We start from the raw sequence: 8,519 nt of genomic DNA, 5'->3' as shown, positions 1-8,519 counted from the left end.
AAAATATAAATGAGAACAAGATGATATTTAAAGATAAACAACGTTTTGTCGCTCTCCCATAAGATGTCAATTTTTGACGAGTGCTGCTTTTGTATGGTAACTCAGTGGCAGAAGTTACTTGATGTTTCAACACTTTTGTCACCTGAGAGCAAGGACAGCCGCAGTATGTAAGTAGTTTGTCAGTGTAGCGAATGAAGCTGGAACACATGTTTTACCCACTGCTCCGTAGCGTTGTTTAAAGTTATCCATGCGAAGGCACAGCCGTTGATCGGCGTGAGAATGGCACGTGGAGTGATCCTCTCTCGTGACGAGAAGGGCTGCCAGGGGAAGATTGGTGCTCGCCACAAAATCGGGGGGAAATAGAGGACACGCGAACAGAAACCCATTAGCCGTTAACGTCTCAGTATCGCATTAGCGGCTATACGATTTCGCTGCTTATTACGAGGTAATTAGACGCCCTTCTCCCGTTTTCTGCGCTTTAATGAGTTTGCCTAAGAGGCGTCGGTTATCGAAAGAAGATATTGGTTATCGATCGAAAAACTCGTTACTTGAAATAATAAACATTTCGCAGTCAATTTTGTTATGATCGTCAGCTGATTGCTCTTCACACTGCAGGGAGCCCACTTATAGAGATAATACCTACCACCGTAGGGCAAGGAAAATTCTCTGTAGCAATATCTCGCGAAATAAGTATACATATAAGTTATTTCCTGGTTCTCAGAATTTTGTTTAATGAAAAAGTGAACTACTTTCGCAATCTACCTCACACATATTTATCATATTTTTAATTTTTAATAAATGGAACGTTTATAAGATTCCTAGAGCTACAATACCACTGCTTATTTTCTTGCACTGTTTCGTAGAGACTTCTTTGTTAATATACTCGTATTTTGGTAGGGAAGCCGTAATGCTTCCTCGCTCTTTTTTCATTTTTATGAGTACTTTTTATATTTATTTAGCTTATATTTCTTCGTTTTTCCTGACATACGACCAGGTCATGACGGAATAGGTCATATGTGGTATCGAGTAAATGTTCCGGCAGGCCCGAAGGTAGGAAAAAATATCTTGCATTGTCTTATGATAAATATTTCTCGAGTTTATAAAGCGTCGTTAAAGTGTGTAAATGACATTTTGTGTGACATTAATCGTTTCTGAAACTGCGAACTTTGTCTGATCTCGTTCAAGGTGTCTGGAGATTTTATTATGCAAAACAGCATCCAAATTTCGTCCCGCGATATTAAATTGTTAGCTCCAGAAAGAGACAACGAAAATATGACTACGACTGTGATTTTATGAGCTTGTTCAATATCATTGGATTACTTCTCCATTTGAAGTTGTTGGCACAATTCGTGGGTATCTTAACAGTCATTTGTAATTATTGCTCACCTTTTCTTTTTTTTCGGCTCGTTGTTTACCAGACTGTGGCTTCCCACATTGTAATGAATTCGATCTATTGTGTATCTTAATATGTAATTGTAAGTCTATCGTGCAACTGAACGTGTTCTATGTAATAGCTAGAGCTCGCCACAGCGCCTAGTTTCTGTTCTTGCCAGTGGTTACACAGTCTCGTCAGTTATTTGCCGAAAATTTAAAAAAATTGTCAATCTTGCCCCGTTCATCCAAAGTCTACTACGGAAGTAAAAGAAACTGTTATTTATACACGTTTTATGCAACAACTCATGACGGATTACCAGTGTTTATGCGATCATCTTCAGGTGAGTATAGCGGATTTGTATGTGGATATTTGTGTTGCGTGTGTTTTATGTTTCATTTTCCTATAACAGTGTTAAATGTTGTGTGCAGTATTGTAGGATCCCGCCAGATCCAGCCTCCTATCTGAGTGCGGGATAGTCGAGAGGACTGTGGTGCGCCAAGGCGCTAATAATGCATCACTCAGTTAATAGTCGTTTACTTTAGAGAGTTTTGCAGCCATTGTGTCTTCTTTCCAATGTGGCGTAGCAGCGGAAGTGCTGTGCTCGCGTTGCACGGATATGCAAGGTAGTGCATCGGATTCCGGCGGGGAATCTGCTGGCACAGCCCGTGGCGTAGTCTATGGTCAGTACCGTGGCTCCGTCACAGGGGTGTGTGGCGGCCGGTGACTCTTTGCAGCCTGGCGTGGCTGTGGACGTCTGTCGGAGCCTCAGAGCTCTCATTGAGTGTAACTGCGCTTAGGCTTGGCCCCAGAAATCTACGTGCCCCAGTTGTTAGTCGCCGTGATGGCGTATAGGCGGAAGACCCAACAGGACAGGAAGACTGCCCAGGAGTGGTGGCACAGGCGCATTGTCCAAGATGAACAGCTCATACAGCTGTAAATGGGCAGATAGGTTCTTCATTCACGGAAGATCAGCTGGGTCTTCATCTTCGGGTAGCCACAAGTGTGGCCATCAGATATGCAGGTCGGAGAGTTGAAGTTCCTTCCACAGCCAGATGACTCCAGATTCCTAGCAGTAGACTCCAAGATAGCGGTGGACGAAAACACTTCGGCTTATTCACTGGGTCATCTTGTCGAGCTGGTCCTCCATCGGCACCAGTGATGTAAGTGGAGTGGCCAGACACTGAGAATGAGGGTTTCATAGCAGTCGATGACGTGATGCCTCTGCACTGGTGACCAAATGTCTTGTATGGCCTGATGTTTAGTTTCAGAGCCTCAGAACGTTCTTTTATGCAAAGTATGTAGCGTGAAAGGCGTTCTTGCATAGTCCCTAGGCGTAGTTGCTGCATGTAGCCTCTTTAGAGACTAGTGATGTATCTGCTCTGCACTGTTGTAAAGGTGCTGAATCAGCTGTTCCTGACGCTCTCTCTGCCACGCTCTGAGGCACTGAGCTCTCTGATTGTCTGTACTTCGGTTCTTCCAAACACTGACATTGGTTACGTCATCACTGTGAACTTGACAGGCGTTCACCACTTTGCCTTGTATCAGTCAGTTTCAACAAAATTTTATTCTTTTTCTTGTATTGCGACATAACTGCTATCAAAGAGTGTTACTGAATGAAATTTAAAATCTTTATTTGACACGACACACGGTCGCCAAGCCACAGTCAGTAAACAATAAAATTTTTAAACGGTTACATTACTAGTTTCGACGCACTGAGTCGTCGTTTTCAAATGTAATCACAAACTTGGAAAACTGCATTAAAAATTGCAACCACGCTTCTTTCAAATATTACGAAAAATACACTAAAGCAGCAGAAACCAGTCACAAGACGTCATGAAAATTTATAGTTGATCAGTCATTTCACACTTTAATGTAGCGTGTATAAGATGTGAAATAAATGATCAACCAAAAATTGCCATGACGTCTTGTGACCCGTTTCTGCTGCCTTGATTTAGTTTATTGGTTTTCGTGTATTTTTCGTAATATGTGAAAGAATAGTGGTTGCAGTTTTCAGGGTTTGTGATTACATTCGAAAACGACGATCCAGTGCGCCGAAACTAATAATGTAACCTTTTAAAAACTTTATTGTTTTAGTGACTGTGGCTTGTGACCGTATGTGGTGTCAAATAAACATTTTAAAATTTAATTCCTCACTTAATTACTATTCTGCTCTGCGAAATTATGGTAGCGGGGACACACTTTAGAACTTGTGATAAGATTACTCAAAAACGCAAGATTAACATTCAAAGCCGACGACGCGGCCATTAGAGACAGAGCACAAGTACGGATTGGTGAAGGATTCCTTTCAAAGGAACAACTATAAAATTTGACTTTAGTGACTCAAAGAAGTCTCCAAGAAGCTAAATTCTGTATGGGCGGACGGATATTTGACTCTCTGCCCTCCAGGCTGCTAGTCCACCTTTCACCCTTGCCTTACCTTTACGAATACTTGCTCGGTAATTACAAGATATTCCAGTAAACTGCAGTTCACTACGATAATGTCTCACACACGTATTTGGTACAATAAGTCACATATAGAAAGAAAAATATTTCAGGGAGTACGTAAATAGTCACAGGCATTAACTATCAGATCAACAAGCACTACATGAAAATTCGAGCATAGAGAGCATTACTGCGGCCTTGCCGCAGTGGTAACACCGGTTCCCGTCAGATCACCGAAGTTAAGCGCTGTCGGGTTTGGCTAGCACTTGGATGGGTTACCATCAGGGTCTGCCGAGCGCTGTTGGCAAGAGGGGCGTACTTAATCCTTGTGAGGCCAATTGAGGAGCTACCTGATTGAAAAATACGAAAACTGACAACGGCGAGAAGAGCGGTGTGCTGACCACATGACCCTCCGTATCCGCATCCGGTGACGCCTACGGTCTGAGGATGACACGGCGGCCGGTCAGTACCGTTGGACCTTCAAGACCTGTTCGGACTGTGTTTGTTTTTTAATAGAGGTAATAAGTGCGAGGTTACTGATAAATCTGCAGGCTTTCATAAGAAGATTGCACGAAAACTACAAGATACACAGATAAGTGACATATCAGTGGACAAAGCATTTCTCCCCTGTTTAGATTCGTAGTACGTGGCTGCAGAGCGCATCACTAGGAAACAGTCGTTTCAGAACTTGGTATATAAGGGAGCAATGAGTGCGTTCTATGTCCCTGAATTTGCTAAATGTGAGTTGTAACGATTTCGTATCGAATAGAATGGATTTGAGCCGCCACCCTTCGGAATACAGTTCCTGTACAGCCATTGCGACACTGACTCAGTGGGTTTGGTCAACACGAGAGTGTGTCGGGAATACTCAGCAAACTGCACTAGGAGACGTCGCAAGAAAGACGTGCTTCGCGGAGAGCCTTACCCACAATACAACGAGCGAGGTCGTGCAGTGAACTCATATCCGGTAGAATGGCAGGATAGCATCCGGCCATCCAGATTTAGGTTTTCGGTGATTTCCATCAATCGCTTAAAGCGAATAACGAAGTGATCCTTTAGTAAAACATTAACTCGAGTATATTAAATTTCAGCTCCATACAGTCACAATTCTCATGAGATAAAAGCTCACAGATGTGGCACTGAATCCAAGATATCATTGATTGTACAATGTTGTTTGCTGTTCATCCCTGAATGTGTCCGAAAAAAAGAATTTGCTATAGTCTGAGACATGTTCAGGGCCACCTCTTCCTGTTTTTGTAAAGTTGTAAGTTTGTCACATAATGTACTTCTTGGAACTAACTGTCATTTCAATAAGTCTGACACTTTCTACAGCTTAATTCATGTTATTTTCGTCTCATTTTCCGCTTTTGTCTATTAAAGAAAGTAGTGTTTTGTTCGGTACAACCATAACGCACTGCTGTGGTAATTTAACATTCAGATTATTCGGAGAGCGTGGTTTCGTAAATAAATAACACTTACGACGACAAAACATCTATCACTCTACACGACACTATCAAACTACATTTTTCCTTCTTTGTTTCTTTTGTGGTAGAACTTACTCCCAAATCTAGGTGTGGTACTAATCACCTTTTCCTCTTTCTGAACTTAACATCTCCCTCGTTACAGACGGATGCTGGCTCAGATTTTTAGGCTAACACTGGGAAGTTGCGGTACAGAAAGTGGTCCTGACTTGGCTATAGTGAGCGTAATGTTATGAAACAATGCCGCTGTGGCCGAGCGGTTCTAATCGCGTCAATCCGGAACCGCGCTGCTGCTGCGGTCACAGGTTCGAATCCTGCCTCGCGCATGGATGTGTGTAATGTCCTTAGATTAGTTAGGTTTAAGTAGTTCTACGTTCTAGGGGACTGATGACCTCAGATGTTAAGTCCAATAGTGCTCAGAGCCATTTGAACCATTTTTAAATCTTGATAACCTGCCATTATGGCAGCAATAACCGACCTAACAACTGCGCCAGACACTTGTTGTCGTATATAGGAGTTGCCGACCGTAGCGCCGTATTCTGCCCGTTTAGATATTTGTGTATTTGAATACGCCTGCCTATACCAGTTTCTTTGTCGTTTCAGTTTAAGTAATTTTGCCATGGTGGCCAGTCGATTACCCTTCAGTAAAGTGTAAGAGTTAAATACGTTGTATATGCTACGGCAGTTCCATAGCAGTTTAGAATCAAATTTTAAATCCAGATGTTTTATATGTCACACCAGGATAGGTTCCGTCCGTCAATGGAGATTTGGCGACTGGGAGGTCTCCTTCTGGTAGTGAACATGATAGCGTCGCATTTATCGGAATTTATTCTAATTTTCCCTGTGTTGCACCGTAAGATTATCTCTCCAAGGTGCATCTGGACATGTAATGTGATGTAACTGAGATTCGGGTGGCTGAAGTAGACCGCAGTGACGTCTGAAAATGAAGTTAGTTGCGTCTTTTTGCGGTCATTTGTATGGGATCGGCCCACCAAGATCGATCCTTGGGAGACATCTGTTTCAATTCCTTTAAATCTACTCTTGTATCTATCTTTGCTAGGAAAGAACTTCCTACTACCGAGGAATGAACCCAGGATTTTCGTAATCTTTATAGTAGAGATCAGAAATTAGTTCCGTATACTCGCTTTAAACTCACCAGTAAGTCCTATGCCGTCATCTTCGAATTCGCCATCCCCGCGTACTCGCTGACTCGACTCGTGAGTTTCCGCTGATTCACACTTGTCATTGCGACTGCTGTCGGGTATGAGTGGATTCAACTTGCTCAGATAGGAGACGGATGCACGAGTTCGCAAGTATAACCGCGGACTTTATATACATAGTCTTTGAAAAACTTACAGAAACGAATGATGGGCTACACTACACAACTCGTGATTAGCCCATAAACGCAAGTTGCCAAGACCGAAAGAATACAGAAATAGCGCGCTTTTTGATAGCACAGATATAACAGGACGTTACTCTGCGTCCAGTTTCCTTTTGACGCTCTACAGATTGTAAGTGGGCTGCTTCTGTGTTGGCAGCGTTGCGTAGCGCTTTGCATTCGATCTCTGACTGCGCTTTCTTTGTAAGAGACTCTGAGGCTGGTTGGACTCGTTGTTGGATGTTAATCGCCCGTAGTGTTGGCAGTTGGAAGTTAGTCGCCAGCAGTGATGGAAGTACTGTTGGTCAGTTGGAGGTGAACGGCCAGCAGTGATGGATGTTAGATGTGAGAAGTTAGCATTGATGGAGGGTAGAGGTCTGAAGTGTTAGCGTAGGCTAACGATCTGTACATGTTCGACTTGGAGATTGAATATTATTCATGATTATATACTTTCGTACTAGATGTCAATGACGATTTATGTTTGTGTCTGAACTGGATGTCACATTATTAAGGTAAAGAAATACATTATTTGGTTTGCAACAAAATCTTTCCTTTGCTAACCACATGCCTATTAGTAGTTAATGGCTTTAGTAGCCAGAATATTTTATTTAGCTGGCAGTACTGACGCTCGCTGTATTGCAGTAGTTCGCGTAATGAAGATTTTTATAAGTGCTTAATGAAATGTATAGGTTATTGTTACGATTTCTTTTTAGTCGGGGCCATTCTTTTGAATTAATTATTTGAAGTTATGTTATTCTCTTTTTGAGCAGTCAGATTGCGTTGTGCTAGAATATTGTGGGTTAATGTTGACATGATAAGAATAAGTAAAGAGAAAGTAGGTTCACTTGCATTCAATTTCACTCAGCAGTTAAAGTAAAATATTTAATAAAGAAGTTTCAATATGTTTCTCTTGGCAGAGGTAGAATAAACAAGAATACAATCATTGTGTTTGTGTTGGACGGAATTCTGTATGTTTTTCGTCTGTAGCATGGACTACAGCTTAAAACTTATTCCAGGCATCACCCCTTCTCCAACGGAAGACATTTGCAGTATTATACGCTCCATCAATTAATTTTTGTCTTACTCCAACACAGTTTCAAGAAACAAGCTTCTTTAAATGCCACCTGACCCCTAAAATCGATCATTTCGGCTTGTCAGTACTACTTTACAGAAGCAAGATAGAGTACTCATCTTCTGTACTAACAGGAAGTCACGACTGGCCTTATACTCCCGCAGTCCGCAGTAAGGCGGAGAATATGCGAGTGTGAAGCCACCGCAGCGCCACAGTTCTCGCACACGCAGTATTCTCGGAATTAGGCGGGAACGAAGGAAGCCCGTCTGCTTTGGTTTAACAGTGCCACCTTGTTTTGTAAAGTATGCAACCCACAACTTCAGAATCATACGCGCTCCTTTTCTGATCTCTAACGTACAGGCGCGCAACGCCGGTGCTGAGTGAGTGTTTATGTGGCACTGAGGTCTCCCTCTGGGCGGTGCGAGTGTGGGTGAGGGGTCGGTGGGTGGGGATCGCGGGTGGGGGTGGGGCCAGTAGCAGCGGCAGCGACAGCAGGCAGATTGCGCGCCGTACGGCCGATTACCTTCCGCCCGCCGCTGTCCAATTGGGTTTCGGCGATATTTGCCGCGGAGCCGGCCGGCGAATGTCGCGCTCCGCGCCCGCGAATTAAGCGGCAAATGAGAAAATTAAAGTGTCGCCCACACAATTACCGCCAGCGGAAGGGCCGCCAAATTTTGTTTCGCTGCCGCAGCCGTAGCTGCTGCCGCCTCGGCGCTCTGGAGGGGAGCTTCGCGGAGTGGCAGAGGGGGGGGGGGGGGGGGGGGAGAGGGG

General features: G+C 43.5%; 1 pseudogene; it reads left to right on the top strand.

The window, feature by feature from the left end:
- The first annotated feature begins 4,005 nt into the window (after positions 1-4,005).
- LOC126458910 (5S ribosomal RNA) lies at positions 4,006-4,124 on the top strand (annotated as a pseudogene).
- Positions 4,125-8,519: the final 4,395 nt, after the last annotated feature.

This window comes from Schistocerca serialis, chromosome 2, assembly GCF_023864345.2.
Source record: "Schistocerca serialis cubense isolate TAMUIC-IGC-003099 chromosome 2, iqSchSeri2.2, whole genome shotgun sequence".
Lineage (NCBI taxonomy): Eukaryota > Metazoa > Arthropoda > Insecta > Orthoptera > Acrididae > Schistocerca > Schistocerca serialis.
The sequence above is the reverse complement of the archived record's forward strand: the minus strand, read 5'-3'. Positions and strand labels throughout refer to the sequence as shown.